This window comes from Triticum dicoccoides, chromosome 5A (assembly GCF_002162155.2).
Source record: "Triticum dicoccoides isolate Atlit2015 ecotype Zavitan chromosome 5A, WEW_v2.0, whole genome shotgun sequence".
Lineage (NCBI taxonomy): Eukaryota > Viridiplantae > Streptophyta > Magnoliopsida > Poales > Poaceae > Triticum > Triticum dicoccoides.
In genome coordinates this window covers 502,806,284-502,834,111 of record NC_041388.1, presented here as the reverse complement: position 1 = coordinate 502,834,111, position 27,828 = coordinate 502,806,284, and positions in this window count along the sequence as shown.

Here is a 27,828-nt window from a genome sequence, read left to right as displayed (position 1 = left end):
ATCAAATCATATGATGGAACCACAGATCCCATGGTATGGATTGAAGACTTTATCCTCCATATTCACATGGCGCACGGCGATGATCTTCATGCTATCAAATACCTCCCCCTAAAACTCAAGGGGCCAGCCCGGCACTGGCTGAACAGCCTGCCTGAAAACTCCATTGGCAGCTAGGAGGACTTGGAAGAAGCCTTCCTTGACAACTTCCAAGGTACATATGTTCGACCTCCGGATGCCGACGACTTAAGTCACATAATTCAACAGCGCGGAGAATCAACCGGGAAATTCTGGACTAGATTCTTAACCAAAAAGAACCAGATCATCGACTGTCCGGATGCCGAAGCACTAGCGGCATTTAAACATAGCATCCAGGACAAATGGATCTCCCGACACCTTGGCCAAGAAAAGCCGAAGTCTATGGCAGCCCTCACGACACTCATGACCCGCTTTTGCACGGGCGAAGATAGCTGGCTAGCCCGTAGCAATAACATGCTATTAAAATGGTTATGATGTGGTATGATAAGGTGGTATCCTCCTCTGAATGATTTAAGTGACTTGACTTGGCACATGTTCACGCATGTAGTTGAAACAAAATCAACATAGCCTTCACGATATTTATGTTCATGGTGGATTATATCCTACTCATGCTTGCATTCAGTGTTGATTAATTTTAATGCATGTTCATGACTGCTGTCGCTCTCTAGCTGGTCGCTTCCCAGTCTTTTGCTAGCCTTCACCTGTACTAAGTGGGAATACTGTTTGTGCATCCAATCCCTTAAACCCCAAAGTTATGCCACATGACTCCACTATACCTACCTATATACGGTATCTACCTGCCGTTCCAAGTAAATTTGTATGTGCCAAACTCTAAACCTTCAAATAAATATCCTGTTTTGTATGCTCGAATAGCTCATGTATCAACTAGGGCTGTCTGTATCTTCCATGTTACGCGGGTTATTGTCAAGAGGAGTGGACTGCGCTCCTCACTCACGAGATAAATGGCTGGTCACCGGGATGCCCAGTCCCATGCTTTATGCAAACTAAATCAAAATAATTGCAAACAAAACTCCCCCTGGAACTCTTGTTAGTTGGAGGCACTCGTTGTTTCGAGCAAGCCATGGATTGATGCTTGTGATGGAAGGGGGAGTATAAACTTTACCATTCTGTTTGGGAACCGCCTATAATGTGTGTAGCATGGAAGATATCGCCATCTCTTGGTTGTTATGTTGACAATGAAAGTATACCGCTCAAAATATTATTCACCTCTGTTCCAAAACCGAGCTCTGGCACCTCTACAAATCCCTGCTTCCCTCTGCGAAGGGCCTATCTATTTACTTTTATGTTGAGTCATCATCCTCTTATTAAAAAGCACCAGTTGGAGAGCACCGTTGTCATTTGCATTCATTACTGTTAGTTTACATTGAGTATGACTTGACTGGATCTCTTTTACCATGAATTACAATGTCTAATCAGTCCTTGGTCTTTAAAGGTGCTCTGCATTTATGTTTTGCGGTCTCAGAAAGGGCTAGTGAGATACCACCTTGTTATATCATATTATGATTGTTTTGAGAAAGTGTTATCATCCGAGATTTATTATTATGGCTCGCTAGTTGATTATGCTATTGATATGAGTAAACTTGAGACCTATGCGTTATTGTGAATGTGGTTAGTTATAATCTTTTCTGAAAACTTGAATGCTCGCTTTACATATTTACAACAACAAGAGCAAACAGAGTTTGTAAAAGTGTTTCTTTATCACTTTCAGTTTATCAACTGAATTGCTTGAGGACAAGCAAAGGTTTAAGCTTGGGGGAGTTGATATGTCTCCAACGTATCTACTTTTCCAAACACTTTTGCCCTTGTTTTGGACTCTAACTTGCATGATTTGAATGGAACTAACCCGGACTGACGCCGTTTTCAGCAGAATTACCATGGTGTTATTTATGTGCAGGAGCAAACGTTCTCGGAATGACCTGAAACTTCACGGAGTCACTTTTTAGAAAATAAGAAAAATACCTTCCAAAGATGAAGGCCAGGGGGCCCATCGTCTCTCCACGAGGATGGGGGGCACGCCTGCCCCCCTAGGGCGTGCCCCCTACCTCGTGGGCCCCCTGTTGCCTCTTAGACTCCAACTCCACCTCCATATATTGAGTTTCGAGGAGAGAAAAATCAGAGAGAAGAAATCATCGCGTTTTACGATACGGAGCCGCCGCCAAGCCCTAAAACCTCTCGGGAGGGCTGATCTGGAGTTCGTTCGGGGCTCCGGAGACGGGAATCCGTCGCCATCGTCATCATCAACCATCCTTCATCACCAATTTCATGATGCTCACCACCGTGCGTGAGTAATACCATCATAGGCTTGCTGGATGGTGATGGGTTGGATGGGATCTATCATGTAATCGAGTTAGTTTTGTCAGGGTTTGATCCCTAGTGTCCACTATCTTCTAAGATTGATGTTGCTATGACTTTGCTATGCTTAATGCTTGTCACTAGGGCCCGAGTGCCATGATTTCTGATCTGAACCTATTATGTTTTCATCAATATATGAGTGTTCTTGATCCTATCTTGCAAGTCTATAGTCACCTATTATGTGTTATGATCTATTAACCCCGAAGTGACAATAATCAGGATACTTACCGGTGATGACCGTAGTTTGAGGAGTTCATGTATTCACTATGTGTTAATGCTTTGTTCCGGTTCTCTATTAAAAGGAGGCCTTAATATCCCTTAGTTTCCGTAAGGACCCCGCTGCCACGGGAGGGTAGGACAAAAGATGTCATGCAAGTTCTTTTCCATAAGCACATATTACTATATTCGGAATACATGCCTGCATTATATCAATGAACTAGAGCTAGTTCTGTGTCACCCTAGGTTATGACTGTTACATGATGAACTGCATCCGGCATAATTCTCCATCACTGATCCATTGCCTACGGGCTTTCCATCTATTGTTCTTCACTAATTTACTTTTCTGTTGCTATTGCTATCATCACTACAAAATAACAAAAACATTACTTTTACTACTGTTACCTTTTGCTACCGTTATCACTACTATCATATTACTTTGCTACTAAACACTTTGCTGCAGATATTAAGTTTCCAGGTGTGGTTGAATTAACAACTCAGCTGCTAATACTTGAGAATATTCTTTGGCTCCCCTTGTGTCGAATCAATAAATTTGGGTTGAATACTCTACCCTCGAAAACCATTGCGATCGCCTATACTTGTGGGTTATCAAGTCTATTTTCTGGCGCCGTTGCCGGGGAGCATAGCTCTATTCTTTGAGTCACTTGGGATATATATATCTGCTTATCATTATGAAGAACTTGAGAGATCCAAAAACCAAGATCTATCCCTCAACTATGAGGGGAGGTAAGGAACTGCCATCTAGCTCTGCACTTGATTCACCTTCTGTTATGAGTAAGTTTGCGACACCTACACATGCTTCTGCTATTCGTTCTGATATGTCGCATGTTATTGATGATTCCACTTCTGCTATGCATGATACTTATGATGAAACTACCTCTATGCCCGATACTACTGTGCCAATTAGTGATTTTCTTGATGAACAACTTGCTAGGGCTAGAGAGATTGAAAATATTGAATCTGATGATACTGATGAAAGTGATGATGAAGAATCACTCGTTATTCCTAAGGGTTATTTATTTGATCAAGAAGCTTCTTTAGCTATTTTAGCTTGCAGAAATAGAACTAAACTCAAAAGGTTATTAGCTAAATGGAGTAAGCAATCTCTAAATGCTAGAATGAAACCTGACCCTGCTTTTGCTACTTCACCTATCTTTGTTACTGAATAGAATTGTGAATTCTCTCTTGATCATTATATAATTACTTTGGTTGAATGTGATCCTTTCCATGGTTATGAATCTGAAACTGTTGTGGCACATCTTACTAAACTGAATGATATAGCCACCCTGTTCACTAAAGATGAGAGAACTCGCTACTTTTATATCCTTAAAATATTTCCATTCTCATTAAAGGGTGATGCTAAGATATGGTTTAATTCTCTTGATCCTGGTTGTGTGCGTAGTCCCCAGGATATGATTTATTACTTCTCTGCTAAATATTTCCCTACTCATAAGAAACAAGCTGCTTTAAGGGATATATACAATTTTGTGCAAATTGAAGAAGAGAGTCTCCCACAAGCTTGCGGGAGGCTTCTCCAATTACTTAATGCTTTGCCTGATCATCCTCTTAAGAAAAATGAAATACTTGATATCTTTTATAATGGACTAAGCGATGCCTCCAAAGATTACCTGGATAGTTGTGATGGTTCTGTTTTTAGGGAAAGAACACCGGATGAAGCTGAAATTCTATTGAATAATATGTTGACAAATGAAAATAATTGGACACCTCCGGAGCCAATTCCTGAGCCTATTCCTAAACCAACTCCGAAGAAGAGGGGTATTCTATTTCTCAGTCCTGAAGATATGCAAGAGGCAAAGAAATCTATGAAAGAAAAGGGTATTAAAGCTGAAGATGTTAAGAATTTACCTCCTATTGAAGAAATACATGGTCTTAATTTACCGCCTGTTGAAGAAGCATATAATCTTAATCCATCTCCTATTGAAGAACCTCATGGTCTTGATAACCCGACACAGGTAGTAACCAATGTAAGGGACAATTACATTTGAGCCCCTAGTTGTGTCACACCCGTGTGTTTTGCCCCTAAATTCAAAATATCCTCGTTTCTGCCCGAGCTCGTTTTCTCTTCTTATGCTTTTGCCCTTTGACTATTTGACCGTAACTTTGAAAACTTCATAATGAATTCATACTAACTCAGAAAAATGCATATAAGATATCAAAATGTTCGGATAAACATCACCTATATGTTTTGAATTTGTTTTCAATTTTTTCATCATTTACTATTCATGCTGACATCATATGAGCTCAAACTAAGATAGGGACTTTTGAGCACTTTTGTCATGAATGCAAATGACATGCACATATAGGTGATGTTTTTCGATCATTTTGATATCTTATTTGTATTTTTCTGAGTTAGTATGAATTCGTTATGAAGTTTTCAAAGTTGCGGTAAAACGGTCAAAGGGCAAAAGCATAAGAGGAGTAAACGAGCTTGGACAGAAACGAGATTTTTTTGAATTTAGGGGCAAAACACCCAGGTGTGACACAACTAGGGGCTCAAATGTGATTGTCCCTAAAGGTAAATTCTCTCTATAGATATGGTAAAGCTGTAATCCCATTTACTAAAATTGCTAGCCCATGCTTAGATGAGTTTGATAAATTTATGGCTAAGCAAGAAGACTTTAATGCTTATTTTGGTAGACAATTGAAATACAATTCAAATATGCTTGAACACTTGGGTGATTATATGGCTAATGTCAAAGGTGAACTTAAACTTATTAGCAAACATGCTTCTATGGTTACCATTCAAGTAGAACAAGTACTTAAGGCTCAAAATGATTTGCTCAATGAATTGAATAGTAAGAATAATGATAATGTTGTTAGAGTTATGACTAGAGGTGGTAGAATGACTCAGGAACCTTTGTATCCTGAAGGCCATCCTAAGAGAATTGAGCAAGATTCTCAGAGAAATAATATAGATGCGCCTAGTTCTTCTAAAAACAAGAAAAAGAAAAATGATAGGACTTTGCATGCTTCTAGTGATCCTATTGTTGAAACACCTGAGAATCCAAATGATATTTCTATTTCTGATGCTGAAACACAATCTGGTAATGAACCTGAAACTAGTGATAATGCTAATAATAATGTTCATGATGATGCTCAACCTGGTAATGATAATGATATAGAAATTGAACCTGATGTTGATCTTGATAACCCACAATCAAAGAATCAACGTTATGATAAGAAAGACTTTGTTGCTAAGAAACATGGTAAAGAAAGAGAACCCTGGGTTCAAAAACCCATGCCATTTCCTCCCAAACCATCCAAGAAAAATGATGATGAGGATTTTGAGTGCTTTGCTGAAATGATTAGACCTATCTTTTTGCATATGCGATTAACTGATATGCTCAAAACCAATCCTTATGATAAGTATATGCAAGATATTATTACAAATAAAAGAAAGATACCGGAAACTGAAATTTCCACCATGCTTGCTAATTATACTTTTAAAGGTGGAATACCAAAGAAACTTGGAGATCCAGGAGTACCAACTATACCATGCTCCATTAAAAGAAATTATGTTAAAACTGCTTTATGTGATCTTGGAGCCGGTGTTAGTGTTATGCCTCTCTCTTTATATCATAGACTTGATTTGAATAAGTTGACACCTACTGAAATATCTTTGCAAATGGCTGATAAATCAACTGCTATACATGTCGGTATTTGTGAGGATGTGCCTGTTGTAGTTGCAAATGTTACTATTTTAACGGACTTTGTTATTCTTGATATTCCCGAGGACGATAGTATGTCTATTATTCTTGGAAGACCCTTTTTGAATACTGCAGGGGCTGTTATTGATTGCACTAAAGGCAATGTCACTTTTCATGTTAATGGTAATGAGCATACGGTACACTTTCCGAGGAAACAACCTCAAGTTCATAGTATCAACTCTATTGGAAAAATTCCATCGATTATATTTGGAGGTTTTGAATTTCCCCTTCCTACTATCAAGAAGAAATATGATATTCTTATTATTGGGGATGTGCATATCCCTGTTGAGGTAACATAGTGGTATTCGAAATTTCTCCGGTTCCATGTTATTCGGAATGAGTTCATTAACAAGACTTGATCAACCTTGTTAGTGGATTCCTTTTGATGATCATGAGATGGATGAAACTAGAAGGCACAACCTTCTATACCCCACTTTTACTTTCTGTTATTTATATTAAATAAAATAAAAATAAATATTTTTCTGTCTGTTATCTGATTATCCGTGCAATATAAAAATACCTCGAAAATAAAAGTTCTCCAAATGCCCTGAAAATTAAATATGATTTTTTTCTAGAATATTTGAGGATTTATGGAACTAAGAACACACCAGGGGGGTCAACCACCTGCCCACGAGGGTGGAGGGTGCGCCTACCCCTCTAGGGCGCGCCCCCTACCTCGTGGGCCCACGGTGGCCCTCCTCCACTTATTCCTGCACCCACACACTTCATCTTCCTCCCACAAACACGAATATCCAGCTTAAACCCGAGTCCAAGCTCTTTTTGCTGCCATTTTCGATCTCCTTGCTCAAAGCATCTCTCACAAAACTGCTTGGGGAGATTGTTCCTTGGTATGTGACTCCTCCATTGGTCCAATTAGTTTTTGTTCTAGTGCTTTATTCATTGCAAATTTTTGCTTCTTAGGTGACCTTGTTCTTGAGCTTGCATGTCTAATTTATATGGTCAAAAGTAGTTTTGATGCATGATATAGACTCTAGGCACTTGTAGGAGTAGTTGCTATCAATATTATTGAGTTTGGTTTACTTTTATTTTGAAGTTACTAAAAATTTCAGAATTTTTCAGAAAATGATGAGGAGAATTTTGAGGGGCTCATCGAGCCAAATCTCGAAGGAGAAGGCACCGAAGCCTAAGTATAATTTGCCTCGCACCGCGGAGGTTCGGGCGTGTGAATGGCCTTCCGAGGAGTTTTTGAGAGCAGCTGGGATTTATGAAGATTTTCATGAATTGGCTAAGAATGCATGCCTTACCGCTTTCCTCCACAACCAATGGGATCAGTATCTCTTGCTCACAAATATCTTTGTGCAAAACTTTCATTTCCATTCTAGGAGCTCACCACCTACGGTGGAGTTTTATTTATATTATGAGCATAAGGAGATGTCACTTTATGATTTTTGTCGGGTTTGTTTAGTTCCTTTTGTGGGCAAGATAGAAGAACCTCATCGTGATGATGTGGAGGGATTTATTAATACTATCACTGTAGGGTAAACAAGGAAGGTTTCCGTTGCACGAATCACTAGCATACATTTCCTGTGTTACATTATTTTGCATTATTTGCTAGTCGTTGCTTAATTGGTCGCGGAAACTGTGGAAACCAGAGTATCCCTGATATTATTATTATTCTCCACGGTTTATATGGTGATAACTCTGTTAGTATGGGCGGCATTGTTGCCAAACGGTTAAGTCTGAACCGTACCAAGGGCCCCATCTTTGGAGGCATCTATGCTACACGCCTAGCTGCACATTTTAACATACCTGTTAGGCACTATGAGAAGGAAGAAAAAGTGCTGCCTCATGTTTATTTAGATTATAAAAGTATGGTGGCACATGATTTTATTGTTAAGAATAGGGAAGGAGAGCTTAAATATCAATTGTTCTTTAACAAACATCATCCTGAGACTATTACCCTGCCTGCTCCTTCTTTGTTTGATTTAACTGTAGGCCACGTACCTTGTTCCATTGAAGGCTATTCACGCCTACCGGAACCCTGCACCAGCTGAGGAGCCAGAGCCGGAACCCCAATTTAATCCTTCACGACAGTCTAATTATCAGTGGGATCCGGAGATGATTGTCAGCCAGTGGCAATAGGAGTCTTCCTCTTCTTCGTCCCAGTACGACCCCAACTACTATTATGGATATCCGCCAGGCCAGCCATGGCCATAGACCAACTTAGGCCAAAACCCTAAGCTTGGGGGAGTACGTATTTCCCACCGACATTACATTCATGTTCACACACTCATTGCTAGATGTCGGTGCTCATACTTTTTCATTGTATCATCCATGCTAGTTTATTTTCCTTTTTATGCTTTCTTCTTGTGTGTTTAATAAACCTTAAGAAAAACCAAAAAAATTAGTTGTAGCTTTTAATTAGTTTAATTTCCATGCTTGTAGTAGTAATTAAAAAGAAAACCCAAAAATATTTCATGTTCTTCTTTTGCTTGTTGGGAGCTTTCCCGTGTAAATAGTTTTATTTCTTTTCTTTGGGGGTCGATAGGAGAAGACCATAACTAATTGTTAAAGTGGCTCTTATATGCATTATTGTTGATCTGATAAAAGAGCCCATATTGCCTTGTCTTCTCCTGTTTATTGAATGCCTACAAATTCCAGCTCAGTCCAATGCACGTGCACTATTATTATTATTCACGTCGTTTGGTCGTGCAAGTGAAAGGCAATTATGATGATATATGATGGACTGGCTGAGATGAGAAAAGCTGGTATGAACTCGACCTCTTTTGTTTTTGTAAATATGATTAGTTCATCGTTCCTGATTCAGCCTATTATGAATAAACATGTTTGCAATGACAACTAGAGATCATAGTTTCTTATGCCATGCTTGATTAGCTATGAGTTATAATGGTTTACCTTGCGTGCCAACATGCTATTAAAATGGTTATGATGTGGTATGATAGGGTGGTATCCTCCTCTGAATGATTTAAGTGACTTGACTTGGCACATGTTCACGCGTGTAGTTGAAACAAAATCAACATAGCCTTCACGATATTTATGTTCATGGTGGATTATATCCTACTCATGCTTGCATTCAGTGTTGATTAATTTTAATGCATTTTCATGACTGTTGTCGCTCTCTAGCTGGTCGCTTCCTAGTCTTTTGCTAGCCTTCACCTGTACTAAGTGGGAATACTGCTTGTGCATCCAATCCCTTAAACCCCAAAGTTATGCCACATGAGTCCAATATACCTACCTATATATGGTATCTACCTGCCATTCCAAGTAAATTTGTATGTGCCAAACTCTAAACCTTCAAATAAATATCATGTTTTGTATGCTCGAATAGCTCATGTATCAAGTAGGGCTGTCTGTATCTTCCATATTAGGCGGGTTATTCTCAAGAGGAGTGGACTCCGCTCCTCACTCACGAGATAAATGGCTGGTCACCGGGATGCCCAGTCCCATGCTTTATGCAAACTAAATCAAAATAATTGCAAACAAAACTCCCCCTGGGACTCTTGTTAGTTGGAGGCACTCGTTGTTTCGAGCAAGCCATGGATTGATGCTTGTGGTGGAAGGGGGAGTATAAACTTTACCATTCTGTTTGGGAACCGCCTACAATGTGTGTAGCATGGAAGATATCGTCATCTCTTGGTTGTTATGTTGACAATGAAAGTATACCGCTCAAAATATTATTCACCTCTGTTTCAAAACCGAGCTCTGGCACCTCTACAAATCCCTAGTTCCCTCTACGAAGGGCCTATCTATTTACTTTTATGCTGAGTCATCATCCTCTTATTAAAAAGCACCAGTTGGAGAGCACTGCTGTCATTTGCATTCATTACTGTTATTTTACATTGAGTATGACTTGACTGGATCTCTTTTACCATGAATTACAATGTCTAGTCAGTCCTTGGTCTTTAAAGGTGCTCTGCATTTATGTTTTGCGGTCTCAAAAAGGGCTAGCGAGATACCACCTTGTTATATCATATTATGATTGTTTTGAGAAAGTGTTGTCATCCGAGATTTATTATCATGGCTCGCTAGTTGATTATGCTATTGATATGAGTAAACTTGAGACCTATGCATTATTGTGAATGTGGTTAGTTATAATCTTTGCTGAAAACTTGAATGCTGGATTTACACATTTACAACAACAAGAGCAAACAGAGTTTGTAAAAGTTTTTATTTATCACTTTTAGTTTATCAACTGAATTGCTTGAGGACAAGCAAAGGTTTAAGATTGGGGGAGTTGATACGTCTCCAACGTATCTACTTTTCCAAACACTTTTGCCCTTGTTTTGGACTCTAACTTGCATGATTTGAATGGAACTAACCCGGACTGACGCTGTTTTCAGCAGAATTACCATGGTGTTATTTATGTGTAGGAGCAAATGTTCTCAGGATGACCTGAAACTTCACGGAGTCACTTTTCAGAAAATAAGAAAAATACCTGCCAAAGATGAAGGCCAGGGGGCCCATCGTCTCTCCACAAGGGTGGGGGCGCGCCCCCCTACCTCGTGGGCCCCCTGTTGCCTCTCCGACTCCAACTCCACCTCCATATATTGAGTTTTGGGGAGAAAAAAAATCAGAGAGAAGAAATCATCGCGTTTTACCATACGGAGCCACCGCCAAGCCCTAAAACCTCTTAGGAGGACTGATCTGGAGTTCGTTCGGGGCTCCGGAGAGGGGAATCCGTCGCCATCGTCATCATCAACCATCCTCCATCACCAATTTCATGATGCTCACCGTCGTGCGTGAGTAATTCCATCGTAGGCTTGCTGGACGGTGATGGGTTGGATGGGATCTATCATGTCATCGAGTTAGTTTTGTCAGGGTTTGATCCCTAGTGTCCACTATGTTCTGAGATTGATGTTGCTATGACTTTGCTATGCTTAATGCTTGTCACTAGGGCCCAAGTGCCATGATTTCAGATCTGAACCTATTATGTTTTTATCAATATATGAGTGTTCTTGATCCTATCTTGCAAGTCTACAGTCACCTATTATGTGTTATGATCCGTTAACCCCGAAGTGACAATAATCGGGATACTTACCGGTGATGACCGTAGTTTGAGGAGTTCATGTATTCACTATGTGTTAATGCTTTGTTTCGGTTCTCCATTAAAAGGAGGCCTTAATATCCGTTAGTTTCCGTAAGGACCCCGCTGCCACGGGAGGGTAGGACAAAAGATGTCATGCAAGTTCTTTTCCATAAGCACATATGACTATATTCGGAATACATGCCTACATTATATCAATGAACTGGAGCTAGTTCTGTGTCACCCTAGGTTATGACTATTACATGATAAACCACATCCGGCATAATTCTCTATCACCGATCCATTGCTTACGAGCTTTCCATATATTGTTCTTCGCTTATTTACTTTTCTGTTGATATTGCTATCATCACTACAAAATACCAAAAACATTGCGTTTACTACTGTTACCTTTTGCTACCGTTATCACTACTATCATATTACTTTGCTACTAAACACTTTGCTACAGATATTAAGTTTCCAGGTGTGGTTGAATTGACAACTCAGCTGCTAATACTTGAGAATATTCTTTGGCTCCCCTTGTGTCGACTCAATAAAGTTGGGTTGAATACTCTACCCTCGAAAACTGTTGCGATCCCCTATACTTGTGGGTTATCACAGGACAACCCAGCTCGTCAAGAGCTCAACTAGCAATTCGGCCTCCGTCCCAGACCCCACCAAGTGGCGGCGTTCGTGCCACGCGTACATAATTACGCACTCAAAATACCATGGGCATAGATGAAGGCATAACTAGATTGTGATCCATAATACGGCTTGACCTCCCCTGGACACACATACTTTCACTTTTTCTTTTTATCTTTTTTCCTTTTCAGGTTTCTTTTCGGCAGGCCCCTCTCAACGGCCTCCTAATCGGTCCATTCAAAGGACAGACACACCAAGGTGGCAAGTAGCACAGACGTGTCGGGGAATCTCTAGATGTTCTTCTCGACGATCATTCAAACCGCTTTCAGGACCCGTACGCAGCTCCTCCTTGGTCTTGGCATGTTAAATAGCCACTGTTGCTTGTTGCACTACTTGTACAAAATATGCTTTGACGTATTAATCAAACTATAATGGAAATAGTTTGCAGCCCAACTTCTGTGGCACTAGTTTGTTCTTTTGACAATCTTATCAAATCGCACCCGTACACTTTGGTACGCCTTATTCCGCCAGGGGCTTCATTGTGCCCCATAACACGGCAACAAAGTCCGAACACTTTTTACAGTACAGTTCGGTGCCTCGAATTTAGCATTATATGCATCGGCTCTGAATCATGTCTTTGGTCAATAGTTGGGTTGCCCGGCTCCTGTGCTTACTACCTTACGTTCCGCTATATCGGCTAGGGTAGTAAAGGGAGAACTACTGTGATTGTGTCCTAGTTTATTCGGATGAGCACCTCAGTAGAGAAAGCCGAAAACTGACTGTCATGATGCGGCGTGAGCCGGTCAGCTCTTGGGAGGTTTCAAATCTTTAGCAATTTTTTCCGCATTATGTGATGAATCGGTTCTTATCCGGTCAGGTGTTTACAGCACCCTAGTTCGGATACTAGGGGTTGTGCCTAAATTTTTATTGTCAAACTCCTATGGCTAAGTGGGGGCGATAAAGCCACATAGTCTGATTGCCTGGTTCGTTGCGCTAAACACCTCCTTTAAGGACCAAATGTTGGGATAAAGAGTGTTTAGATTCATCCCGAACACCCCCATACTACCTACGTGGGGGCTGAAGCCAACGACTGGCCAACCCTCAGATTTAATAGAAACGGCCGCACAGGAGGTAAAAACTTCAACAAATAAACAAGCATTATATTACATAATGGCTCTGTTTAATACTATAGGACGGGATAACATGAATGTACTCATTCAAAAATAATGTCCTTAGCACATTGCTCCGTTACAATGCGGGATCCCTCTAGGACATCATCGAAATATCGCGCGGGCGTGTGATGCTCCTTTCCCTCGTGATGTCCTTCGGTCGCGAGCTTGGCGGCATTCATCTTCGCCCATTGCATCTTGACACGGCCAAAGGCCATCCGCGCACCTTCTATACAGACCGACCGCTTGATGGTGTCAAGACGAGGGCAGGCATGGACCAGCCACTTCACGAGTCCGAAGTAGCTGCCGGGCATAGGTTCTGCAGGCCACAGCCGGATTATTAAGTCCTTCATGGCTAGTTCGGCCATCCTATGCAGCTCGACCAGCTGTTTTAGCTTGTCGCTAAAGGGCACTGGATGTTCTGGCGCAAGGTATTGCGACCAGAACAGCTTCTCCGTTGCGCTCCCTTCTTCAGCTCGGAAGAATGCCGCAGCGTCAGAAACGCTGCGCGGCAAATCCGCAAACGCCCCAGAAGAACTCCAAATCCGGGTCAGTAATAGATATCTTGTCTTCACATACTTGCTTTGCATAATAAAAACCTTACCCGCCGCAATCTTTTTAGCCTCTTGGATTTCCTGGAGGGCGCCTTGGGCTTCGTCCCGGGCCTCTTGTGCACTTTGGCAAACCCTCGCGAGTTCAGACTTTTGGTCCGCATTCTGGCGCTCCAAGGACTCGTATTTGTTTACGACATCTTGGAGCCCCTGCTGGACCTCACCAATCCTGGCCTCATGCTTTTCTCGAGCGGCCCGTTCCTTCGCCGCCCTCTACTCGGCCTTGGCCAGCACCTTCTTGAGGGCCTCTACCTCCGTCGCCACCCCTATGAACATATCGCGGCACTATGGTCACCACACAAACATTCATCCCTATCGGATATACACAAAAACATTGAATACCTTGATTGTCCTCCAGCTACTTTTTCGCACGACCGAGCTCTTCCTCGGTCTGCTCCAACCTCTACTTCAGTCCGGAGACTTCGGCAGCATGAGAAGTCGCGGCCAACAGCGACGCCTGCTTAATCACATAAACATATCTGCTTAGTCTCACACGAAAAAATGTTTGATCCTCTGTTCGGCTCTTCTTTCCGGACACCAAACAGAGTCTCAGGGGCTACTACCTATACTGTGATTTTCTTTTCAAAAAGTTACATTGCTTACCCCCAAAGCCTATTAGAAGGCTTGTGCAGGCTTCGGTCAGTCCACTTTTCACGGACTAAATCTTCTCAATCACCGCAACCATAAGGGTACGGTGTTCCTCAATGATGGAAGCAGGTGCCTCTGGTTGGACAGAGGTCACCGGTGGAATAGGCACACCTCCTTCTGACAAAGGAGGCTTTCTGCCGGATTCTGGAGCCGTATAGGTCTCCGGGACCGTATTCGGCTGGGGGCCGAATTGGACGTGACCCCCATCGCCAGTCTCCATGGGGATCTGCTCCCCCATGTGTCCGGCGGCCGAGGTCTTGCCCTCTGGCGCCGCCCTGACAGCCTCCTGCGTCTCTCCCTGGTCTGGGATCCTTCGGGACAACACCTCGGTGTCATCCATGACCTTGGGAGAGGAGGCCGTCGAAAGGGACCCGCTGTACATCGCCTTCGGGTCTAGCGAGTTCCCCGAAGACGAGGATCGCTCGAGGGCGGAACGAGCCATACTGCAAGTACATGGTTCAACATGTTAAAATCATAAAGTAAAAATGCTGAGATATGAATGCATCGGGGTCTTCGGATACTCACGATTCGGCCAGGGGCTTATCCCGGGGGCACCGTTCTGGGCTGATGTCGACGTCCCACGTGGAGCTATCCGCGAGAGAGGCCTTCCCCTTCTTGGACACCTCCACCTCCAGATTTGTGGAGGCCGCCCGCTTCTTCCCCCCCCCCACCCCTCGGGGAGGGGGAGTTGCTTTCTTCTTCATCTTCCTCCTCCTCATCATCTTCGGTGGCGGAGTGAGTTTTGGCATCTTCGGACACCATGTCCGAAGTACCCTTTTGGCGGAGGCCACCTCTGGTCCCCTTGGCCTTCTTCTTGGCCTTCTTCTCTGGTGCCTTGTAGGGCGTCGGAACCAGCATCTTCGTCAAGCGCGAGATGGTTGGGTCCTCGAGCAGCGGAGCTGGACACTGAATCTGCTCCACCTTCTTCGTCCAACCTTGAAAAAACAGATAGGGAAGTTGGGACATCCTCCTTGAGTAAGCAAGTAAGGGATATGCCTTGAAACATGGAGAACTTACCAAACTGGTGGGATGAGCCAGGTCGTGCCCACGGTCTTCGATTGTCTTCGACCACGTCTCGTTGGCCTTGAAGAGCACCTTCCAGATGTCTTCGTGTGTAGTCCCGAAGAACCGTTGCAGGGTCTTGTGTTTGGCCGGATCAAATTCACATAGGTGGCAAGCCCGGCTCTAGCATGGAAGGATCTGGCGAATTAGCATCACCTGAATCACATCAACAAGCTGGACATTCTTGTCCATCATGCTCCTGATGCTCATCTGAAGCGTTGTCAAGCTGGACATTCTTGTCCATCATGCTCTTGATGCGCGTCTGAAGCGTTGTCAGCTCGTCCGACGAAGACCAATCCAGGCCCTTCTCTTGCCAAGAGGTATGCCGCGTTGGGGCCCCAGATTTGAATTCGGGAGCTGTGGCCCAAGAGGAGTCGCGGGGCTCTGTGACGTAGAACCACAGCTTCTGCTACCCCTTGACGATCTCCACGAAGGTACATTTCGGCCCCGGGACGTTGGGCATCTTGCTCACCATGGCACCTCCACACTCTGCGTGTTGGCCGTCCACCACCTTCGGCTTCATGTTGAAGATCTTAAGCCATAGTCCGAAGTGGGGTGGAATGCGAAGGAAGGCTTCGCACACGACAATGAATGCCGAGGTGTGGAGGAAGGAGTTCGGGGCTAGATCATGGAAATCTAGCCCATAATAGAACATGAGTCCATGGACGAAAGGTTGGAGAGGAAACCCTAACCCGTGGACGAAATGGGGGATGAACAACACCCTATCATTAGGCTTCAGGGTGGGGCGATTTGCCCCTTGGCTGGAAGCCGGTGGGTGATTTCTTTCGCCAGGTACCCGGCCTCCCGAAGATCGGTGATGTCCTTCTCCTATACGGAGGAGGCCATCCACTTTCCTTGCGCTCCAGATCCGGACATGGTCGAGTGCTTTCTTGAGGCGGAAAAGATGAGGACTTGGGCACTGGAGCTCGAGAATGGAGGGCAGAGAGGGGGGGAAGGTGTGGGTGAAAGAAGGGAATCCTTATCTCCTTATAAAGGCAGTGAATATCAAGCGCCTCCCCACTCACCTTAAAACTCGCCTATTCCCAAGGGCTGTGCAAATGGCATGGTTGGATTACCCATGCTCGTATTGATGAGAATCCCGTAATAAGGGGACATGATCTCTGCTTTGACAAGACATGCCAATGAGACCGCATCTCGAAGCGGCAGGCCAAAAAATGGTTCGGAAAAATGACCGAGTGATGATGTGGTGTCACATTATCCAAAATTGTCAGCAGATTGGACTCTGAAATATTATACTCTCTGTGGTGGTGTGTGGTACTTGTTTTGCAGATCCAGACATGTTAGTCATATTTGAAGATTGCGTTGGAGTATTCTGAGGAGGAACCCGCCTTGCAATGCCGAAGACAATCTGCGCGCCGAACACCTCGTCATGCAAGCCTGGCTCATGGGCTACTAAGGGAGTCCTGGACTAAGGGGTCCTCGGGCGTCCGGCCTGTTGGACATGGGCTAGACTGATGGGCTACGAAGATACAAGACCGACGGCTCTCGCCCGTGTCCGGATGGGACTCTCCTTGGCGTGGATGGCAAACTTGGCGTTCGGATATGAAGATTCCTTTCTCTATAACCGACTTTGTATAACCCTAGTACCTTCCGGTGTCTATATAAACCGGAGGGCTTAGTCCGTAGAGATAATCATAATCAGATAGGCTAGACTTCTAGGGTTTTAGCCATTACGATCTCGTGGTAGAACAACTCTTGTAACCCCCATATTCATGAATATTAATCTAGCAGGACGTAGGGTTTTACCTCCATCGAGAGGGCCTAGACCTGGGTAAACATTATGTTCCCTGTCTCCTGTTACCATCAACCTCAAACGCACAGTTCGGGACCCCCTACCCGAGATCCGCCGATTTTGACACTGACAACGGGCACATAATTCCTATTTGCAACAATAAGAACATCATTAATCCTTCCCATAGGTTTCTTAATAGTGGAATCTGCAAGATGCAAATTTAAAGAACAATCATCAAATTCACGGAAACCTAGCACATCACACAAGGTTTTTGGAATCGTGGAAACACAAGCACCCAAATCACACGAAGCATAGCATTCATAATCTTTAATCTTAATTTCAATAGTAGGTTCCCACTCATCATAAAGTTTTCTAGGGATAGAAACTTCTAGTTCAAGCTTTTCTTCATAGGATTGCATTAAAGCATCAACAATATGTTTAGTAAAAGCTTTATTTTGATTATAAGCACGAGGAGAATTTAACACGGATTGCAACAAGGAAATACAATCTATCAAGGAGCAATTACCATAATTAAATTCCTTGAAATCAAAAATAGTGGGTTCATTGTTATGTAAAGTTTTGTCCTCTTCAATCCCACTTTTATTAATTTTTGCATCAAGATCTAAAAACTCTGAATCATTGTTACGCCTTTTAACTAAAGTTGACTCGTCTCTAGCCCCACCTTTATCAAGATTCATATTGAAAAACAAAGATTTAATAGCAGTCACATCGATCACTTTTAGATCTTCATCATTATTATCATCTAGATCTTCCGGTTTAGCGGCCATCTTATTAACTAAGGTGGCTTGCTTCTCCAATATTTGGCCTACTAAATTTTCAAGATGAGCAAACTGAGATTTCAAACCATAAAATTCTTTAGACATATCATCGAGCTCTTTATTCATGTACTCCATAATTTCTTTTGTTCTTTAAGCTCGTTTCTGAAGAAATTATTATGCTCAAATTGCAAAGACATAAAGCTTCTAACATTGTTTACAATTTCTTCCAACCTTCTAATGTGAGGATCAATGCTTTTTGGCAGAGCCATCAAAGCAAACAGGCACATTAACACAAGAACACAAGAAGCAAGCGAAAGAGACGAACAGAAGAGCGGCGAAGAAAAGGCAAAGGTTTTTGAAAATCATCTTAGAAGTGGGGGAGAGGAAAAGGAGAGGCGAATGGCAAATAATGTAATGCAAGGGAGAAGAGTTTATGGTGGGTACTTGGTATGTCTTGACTTGGCATAGATCTCCCTGGCAACGGCGCCAGAAATCCTTCTTGCTACCTCTTGAGCATGCGTTGGTTTCCCTTGAAGAGGAAAGGGTGATGCAGCAAAGTAGCGTAAGTATTTCCCTCAGTTTTGAGAACTAAGATATCAATCCAGTAGGAGACAACGCACAAGTCATGTAGTACCTGCACAAACAATCAAGAACCTTGCAACCAACATGATAAAGGGGTTGCCAATCCCTTCATGGTCACTCACAAAAGTGAGATCTAATAGAGATAGTAAAGTAAATATTTTTGGTATTTTTGTTGTATAGATTGGAAAGTTAAGATTGCAAAATAGTAAACGAGATGTGACGTAAATAAAAGAGACATAGTATAATAGGAAAGAGACCCAGGGGCCATAGGTTTCACTAGTGGCTTCTCTCAAGATAGCATGTATTACGGTGGGTGAACAAATTACTGCCGAGCAATTGATAGAAAAGCGCATAGTTATGAAGATATCTAAGGCAATGATCATGAATATAGCCATCACGTCTGTGTCAAGTAGATCAAAATGATTCTGCATCTACTACTATTACTCCACACATCGACCGCTATCCAGCATGCATCTAGAGTATTAAGTTCATAAGAATGGAGTAACACATTAAGCAAGATGACATGATCTAGAGGGATAAACTCAAGCAATATGATATAAACCCCATCTTTTATCCTTGATGGCAACAATACAATATGTGCCTTGCTGCCCCTACTATCACTGGGAAAGGACACCACAAAGTTGAACCCAGAGCTAAGCACTCCTCCCATTGCAAGAAATATCAATCTAGTATGCCAAACTAAACCGATAATTCGAAGAGACTTGCAAAGATATCAAATCATGCATATAAGAATTCAAAGAAGAACCAAATAATATTCATAGATAATATTGTTCATGAATATACAATTCATCGGATCTTGACAAACACACCGCAAAAGAGTATTACATCGAATAGATCTCCAAGAACATCGAGGAGAACTTTGTATTGAGAATCAAAGAGAGAGAAGAAGCCATCTAGCTAATAACTATGGACCCGAAGGTCTGTGGTAAACTACTCACACTTCATCGAAGAGGCAAAGGTGTTGATGTAGAAGCCCTCCATGATCGATTCCCCCTCTGGAAGATCGCCGGGAAAGGCCCCAAGATGGGATCTCACAGGTACAGAAGGTTGCGGCGCCGGAAAAATGGTTTCGTGGCTCTCCCCGGTGTTTCTAGGGTATAAGAGTATATATAGGCGAAAGAAGTACATTGGTGGAGCTACGGGGACCCCACGAGGGTGGGGGCGCGCCTACCCCCTGGGCATGCCCTCCTGCCTCGTGGCTTCCTCGTGGAGTTCCAGACTTCGAATCCAAATCTTCTGGATTGCTTTCGATCCAAGAAAGATCATCGCGAAGGTCTCATTCTGTTTGGACTCTGTTTGGTATTCCTTTTCTGCAGAACTCTAAAATAGGCAAAAAAACAAAAACTGGCACTCGGCCTCCGATTAATAGGTTAGTCCCAAAAATAATATAAAAGAGCATATTAAAGCCCATTAAACATCCAAAAGAGATAATATAATAGCATGGAACAATCAAAAATTATAGATACGTTGGAGACATATCACGGCGCACCGCGCCTCTCGCTCTGCGGCGCTCCAATGGTCTCGTCGTGCGGCGAGCCATAGCCTATCAGCACGGACGCGCCTAGCTTGCTCTGCGGTGCGCCATCGATCATGTTCTGCGGTGAGATGCATCCTGTAGGCGCTGACATGCCTCTTGATCCGCGGCGTTCAAGTGCCATGCGCCAAAGGTCTACTCAACCCTGGCGATGACGTGCATCACGGCATCATCCATCGCGTTGCCGGGGAACACCTCAGCCTCGACGGGCTGTGGCAGAGGCGGCGCTTTGGTGGGTTGGCATGCTTGGAAAAGGTGGATGTGCTACAGGCTGCGCTTGTCTCCTTCGTGCATCATGCGCAATATCGCTGGGTGGCGGGAAACAGGTGAGGAAATGGCGGGAAACAGTGGCGTGTTCATAAAATGCCATCAATTAATGTAAACTTAGAATAGAAGGAAGATCGAGGTAGCACAAGAAGTAGATGATCATCAAGTGAACACGGACCACACTAGGGAACCCATCGGTGATGAATTCATCAATCGCATGTGACACCCCAAGACCGGCGCTCCAAATGCCTTCTATGTTTTGCGTGTCAGCTGTGTTAATTATTTGCTTGTTGCATTTCATCATGTCATCATGTGTATTGCGTTCGCATGTTTTCATAAAACTTGCATTCGCTCGTAGTTGCCGCTTCTTCTTTATCTCTGTTGACCTCCTCTCGGATCAACCGGACCACTCTCTTCTCTCTCTTCTCTGGGCCCATCAAACCCCCTTATCTCCATGGCCTTTTGTGAGACCACCTCGTGTGCGCGTCCGAAACTTGTCCCGAACCCGACCCGGTCAGTGATCACCGTTGGGTCCGGATCATTCCCAAACATCCCAAAAGTATCTTCAGTTTCTGATTTGGACTCTCTAGCCTATATTTTCTTCGTCCGTCCGATTTAGTTCAAAGGGCCTCCATTAGTCTATATTTAGATCCACCTGCTATATAAACCAACCTATCCCAACCCTAAATTTGAGGAGAGTTGTCTCATCCTCCTAGCCACCGCTGCCAATCCTCCTGTCTCGTCTTCCTCAGGATTCTCCCAGATCCCCTTCACTCCAACCAACGCAGCCAAGCCTCCACCTTCTCCTCCAATTTCCCACGCCGTCGACACCCTCTCCATTTCCCTCGGGATCACCAGCAGGCCAACCACTAGCGCTCACCTCCAGGTCCACTAATCCATCCATCCAACAGCCATGAGGGCCTCCTCTATCTCCCCGCTCGGTCTGGATCGGAGCCCGAGCGAGGAGAGTTCGCTCCCGAGCCAGCGCACTCGTCGGCTCCTCTCCGAGCACCTCGCCACCAACCCTCGCCGGCCACCGGAGCCCTCGCCGTCCGCGACCGCCCCTTAGGACCAGACCGCCCTTGCTCCTCTTCCTTCTTCCTTCCTCTAGCTCCTCTTTCCTTCTCTTTCTCTCTGACTCACATCTCTCCCATGCACAGGAACGCCATGACCATGCTGCCGCCATGGCCTGCAGCCCTCGACGCCCAGCTCACCTCCGTCCTGTTCCTGGACGGACCCGTCCGTTCCGCACCCCTCTGGCCTCGCCTTCTACAGCTGGAGACCCGTGTTGGGCTCTGCTTCGCCGCACCGCCGCACGCAGACTCCTCTGCTCCCTGCCAAGTCCCTGCCTCACTGGAGAGATCCTCGCTGCCGCCGGATCCGCCTCCCCGCCATCACCTGCGCCGCCCCGGTGACGCGCCTGGGACGCGAGCATCCTCCACGCCAAGTTCCAGCCGCGCCTGGCTGTCGCTGCGTCCTCTGCTTCCCCTGCAATGAGCAACAGCCGCTCGCACGTCGTCCCGTTGACCGCGTCAACCCGCGACCTAGGTCACTGCCTCGTGAGCCGCCAGCTTTGACCAGGCCTCAGCCCATGGGTGAGCGGCCCCTGTTCCTATTGGGCCCGTGTTCAGATTCGGCCCGATGTATTTTTTTCCTTTGGACGGATTTAGCTATTTATCCCAGGATTTACAGTTTTGCACAAAAACCCTCCATGTTCATGCATATAATAACTTCATAACCGTGCATTGGAGTAAAATGTTTTATATATGTAAAATGCTTAGAATTTCATCTAGTTTCATAATATGCTGCTTTCATCCATGTTAAAAATGTTTAACTTGTTGTTTGCATTAATTTGAATAAATGCCATGCTAAAATGATTTATTTCATAAGTAAATAACCGTAGTTCCGAATTAAATAAACTTTATATGTAAATGAGGTGGAAAATTGCATAGTTTAACATGGTGGCATTACTTTGCATGTTTAACAACTTTAAAATACGGTTTAGGGCAGAACAGTACCAAATGCAAAATATGCACATGTGGATTCTCTGGAATTGTTGTTTGTCATTCCGGCCTCATTTAAACTTGCCTAAATAGTTAGTTTACTTATGTTTCACCTATTGCCATGTTAACCAACATTTAATCTTGTCTTGTTCATAAACAAGAGCGAACTAAATAATTGAATATGTTGTTTCGTCAATATTTGCATATTGAGCTCCACTTAACTTGTAGTATTGTTTGTTGCACTTTGCCATGCCATGCCTCATTAAACCGGACATGCATCATACTTGATTGTACATCATGCCGTGTTTATTTGATGGTTGTTTACCATGATGTTTCATTCTTTTCGGTTGCGCTTCTCCTTGATAGTTCTGGTTACGTTGTGATTGTGAGGATCCGTTCGACGATGTTGGTTCGTCTACTTCATGGATTCGATCTTCTTCCTAGCGGGATTTCAGGCAAGATGACCGTCACCTTGGATCTCACTACTATCATTGCTATGATAGTTGTCTCGATGATACCTCTATGTCGCGCTACCTATCACTTGTTTATCAAGCCTCCCAAATTGCCATGATAGCATCTAACCTTTTTACCCTTCCTAGCAAACCGTTGTTTGGCTATGTTACCGCTTTGCTCAGCCTCCCTCTTATAGCGTTGCTAGTTACAGGTGCAGTTGCAGGTTGTTCCATGTTGGGACATGGATATCATAGGATATCACAATATCTCTTATTTAATTAATGCATCTATATACTTGGTAAAGGGTGGAAGGCTCGGCCTTATGCCTGGTGTTTTGTTCCACTCTTGTCGCCCTAGTTTCCGTCATACCGGTGTTATGTTCCTTGATTTTGCGTCCCTAACATGGTGAGGGTTTATGGGCCCCTATTGACAGTTCGCTTTGAATAAAACTCTTCCAGCAAGGCCCAACATTGGTTTTACCATTTGCCTAATAACAACTAAAAACTTGCATAGGGACTGGCTAGCACCCAAGGACTCTTAATCAACCCCCGTGCCAATGCTCCTCATGAGTGTTGGTCCAAACTGGGCGATGTCCAGCTCCCCCTAGGCAACCAGGGTCTCATCCAACCCGACGTCTGGCCCATCCGGTGTACCCTAAGAACGAGATACGTGTGACTCCTATCAGGCTAGGTCGGTGCATCAGGAGGTCTTGCTAGTTTTGTTTTACCATTGTCGAAATGTCTTGTGCACCGGGATTTTGAGTCTGATCGGAGGGTCCCGCGAGGGAGGATTGTCTCCGCAGATCGTGAGCTTGTCATGGGCTAAGTTGCGACACCCCCGTAGGGTTTAATCTTTCGAGAGTCGTGCCCGCAGTTATGTGGCAGATGGGAATTTGTTAATATCTGGTTGTAGAGTACTTGAAGTAAACTCATTAAAATACACCAACCATGTTGTGTAACCGTGACTGTCTCTTTTCGGGGAAGTTCGAGAGGAGAACACGGTTGGGTTATGTTTGAACGTAAGTAGTCCAGGATCACTTATTGATCATTACTAGTTTGCGACCGTTTGCATAGTTTCTCACCTTACTCTTGTACTCGTAAGTTAGCCACCATACTTTGCTTAGCCACTGCTGCAACCTCACCACTTTACCCCTTCCTTACCCGTTAAGCTTTGCTAGTCTTCATACCCATGGTAATGGGATTGCTGAATCCTCGTGGCTCACAGGTTACTACTACAACAGTTCCAGGTATAGGTAATGCGATGATCATGACGTGAGAGCGGTGTTTACTTGTTTTGGAGTTCTTCTTCTTCATTGATCTTGGGTTAGGTTCCTGGTCGATAGCCTGGGCTAGCAAGGTGGATGTCGTTTAAGTTTCTGTTTGTGTTTCATCTGTAGTCGGATGTTGATATCATGTATGAAGTATTGATGTATTCTTGTGGCATTTGTATGCCTTTGTATGTTTCCCCAACTATTATGTAATGGTACGATGTAATGATATCCACCTTGCAAAAGTGTGTCCATACGCAGTTCTATCCTTGGTGGGACCTTCGAGTTCCTTTAGGATAGAGTCGCATATTGGGCGTGACAAGTTGGTATCAGAGCCTCGAGCGAACATAGGAGCCCCCTTGTTTGTTCGTAGTTGGCCGTTGTCGAGTCTAGAAGAAAACTTTTCGGAGTCTAGTTATACCGGAGAGTAGGGCTTCTTTTTACTCCTCAGTCCCGTCGTCGCTCTGGTGAGAAATCTTGACGTAGGTGTTTTGAACTACTCCTCTTCCCCTTTAAATTTTTTTTAGGATCACGCAGTTAGTTTTCGTTTGTTGCGATGTCAGCTCTTTTCATCCGGTGCACTTCTCTTCGAGTTGACTCGACCCTCATCGTCTTTTGCAAGGTCGATCCTTAGTTCTTTCTCAACAATGTTGTTTCCCCGTCCGAAGATAAACGATGTCATCCGGAGTTGTCTTTATTTTTTCCACCCACCCACCATTTTTCTTCTCGGAGCCGGAGTCCTTAATCGAGTACCCGTCCTACTCATGCGAAGCCTTTGCATTCTTTCCTCAATTAGTTCAACCGGTGCTTTTCTCTTCAAGTTATTCATCGGTTCCCCGTTCCGAGTTCCCTTTGTTTTTTTCCGCCCCCACCCCTTTTCTACCCAGAGTCTAAGCCTCTATTCGAGCATCAATTTCATTCATGCAGAGCCTCTTCGATCTGTCCTCAATTGTCTCAACTGGTGAATTCTCGTCTAGTTAATCATTGCTCATCTCGTTTTCTTTCCGGTGGATCCAATTCAAGATTTTCGTTTTTGATCATATTCCTTTCCTCGACTCAAGTGCTTCCCCTTGCTTGTTCGCCTCTCGCCAGTTTATCCTTCCGGAGTGCTGAAGACATCTCAGAAGATTCGTGGTTGCCTTCAATTAATTTAAGGTTGTCACCTTATTCGAATCTTTCAATCGTTCTGGTGCATCATTTCTCTTTCAAACAATCCTTCTCAATGGTGTTTCTTTTCAGTGGGCCCTAACCCACAGGTCTTTTCCCAGGATCTTACTTGACTCTTCTAATTTTCATGGAGTTATTCTCAAATTATTTTTGAAGTTTGACGTAAGAATGAATTTCATCAGTCAGATGCTTTTCCAAGATTGTTTTCAAAGTATTTTCATTGTTGGCTCAACTTCTTCGCTTTTTATTCTCCCGGAGTATCTCAACAATTTTGGTGGTGTTCCTCGTCATCATTCTCAACATTTGAAGACCGAAGAAGAGTTCCTCTTATGTCTTGTCCGTTCTCTCGAAGGTTCATGGTACTAGCTTCACGCTATCCTCTCAAATTATTCCGTTTGCCATAAATTCTTTTCTTAACCATCCAGAGTATTTCAGGAGTTGTTTTTCCGTTTCGATTATCCATAGGCCTCATTTCAGAAGATTCCTTCGTTCCAAGCTTTCAGCTTCGTCCGTTCCCATATTTCTACCGGTGCTTCGTTCAGGCATTCTTTAATCAGTTCGCGATCTCTTCATTCTCTTGTCTCTAAATTCCTTCGTGCGTCTGTAATGCTTTCCGGAGAGTCATTCTCTTTTCGTCATTCATTTCAATTCTTACGGTGGTTCGTTCAACATTCCTATTCCTTTGTTATCGTATCATTTCATTCATTCTTTCCAGTCCTACCGGTGGTTCATGAAGACCTTCCCAAGTTTTGCGCTATATCTCCCCTTAATCTTTTCCAACGTGAATAAGTTGTATGCAATCCATTGCTTCTCATCAATTTAATAAATGAAGGATAAGCATAATATAATTCATATTATTCTTTCATCAAGTTGAATAATTCCTTGCTTCGGAGATTGTTCATGATGAATAATTTCTCGGTTCTAAGTTGTTCATCTTTTCTTTTCCAGAGTTCCAAGTTTTTCTCGCTTGTCTCATCGCGAAGCTCCATCTAAATCATCGCAAGGCATCATCTTACTCTTTCATCCTTCAATTCTAACTCATCATCATTTTTGTTACCGGAGTTCTTCATGGTGGTTCGTTAAGGATTTAATTCATTCTTCAAGTGTTCATCAAGATTCTTGTTGGAGGAGCGCAAGTATCTTTTCCTCTTTGCGTCTCGAAGTGCAATTAATTCTTCGTATTCTTTTGAAGTGGAGTTTTTCATTTCTTCGTTCTTCTCAGCTATTCAATCATTTCCGTTTATGGCCGGTTGTCACCTCATAATTTTGATATGTTTCCCATAAGGCCACAACAAGCTTATTCTTTCGTTGTTGATTTTTTTCAACAACTCCGTTCAACCCTTCTTCATAGGAAGGCTCCTTCATGTTCATTCACGATGGAAGTTGTTGTTCTTTGCTTCGTTCTTTTCATTCCATTCTTTCATTTCTTCTAGAGAATTGTGTTGTTGCTCTCGTCAAGTATCACCTCGTTTTGTCAAGATCATGTTCTTTCCTTGCTTACCCATTTAACAGGAGTGTTGTGTCCCCTATTTAAGTTCTTTTCAACTTATCAAGTTTTCATTATCTTTTCTACCAGAGTGATGTCCAAATTATGCCATTCTTGTTCCTTGGTTATCTCATTATACCGGTGTGGTCATATTCTCTTGGTTGGTGAAGCTCTTATTTCATGTCTTTCAACCTACAAGGTTCTTGTCATATTCCTTGTTCCTCTTTGCTAACGGAGTGTTTGCAATCTTGTTCATCTCCATTGTATTATTTATTTAAATTTGTTCAACCTCCCAAGGCTCGTGGTTTCACTCGTTTGTCAAAGAAGCAACTTTGTTTTACCTCTTCCTCTTCCGTTTCTCCCCGGTGCCATCCTTAGATCTTGGGTCGAGATCTCTTGTAAGTGGAGGAGAGTTGTGACGCCACAAGACCGGTGCTCCAAATGCCTTCTATGTTTTGCGTGTCAGTTGTGTTAATTATTTGCTTATTGCATTTCATCATGTCATCATGTGCATTGCATTCACATGTTTTCATAAAACTTGCATCCGCTCATAGTTGCCGCTTCTTCTTTGTCTCTGTTGACCTCCTCGCGGATCAACCGAACCACTCTCTTCCCTCTCTTCTCTGAGCCCATCAAACCCCCTTATCTCCATGGCCTTTTGTCAGACCACCTCGCATGCGCGTCCGAAATTTGTGCCGAACCCGACCCGCTCAGTGATCACCGTTGGGTCCGGATCATTCCCAAACATCCCTAAAGTATCTTCAGTTTCTGATTTGGACTCTCTAGCCTATATTTTCTTCGTTCGTCCGATTTAGATCAAAGGACCTCCATTAGTCTGCATTTAGATCCACCTGCTATACAAACCAACCTACCCCAACCCTAAATTTGAGGAGAGCTGTCTCATCCTCCTAGCCGCTGCCGCCACTCCTCCTGTCTCGTCTTCCTTGGGATTCTCCCAGATCCCCTTCGCTCCAACCAGCGCAGCCAAGCCTCCACCTTCTCCTCCAA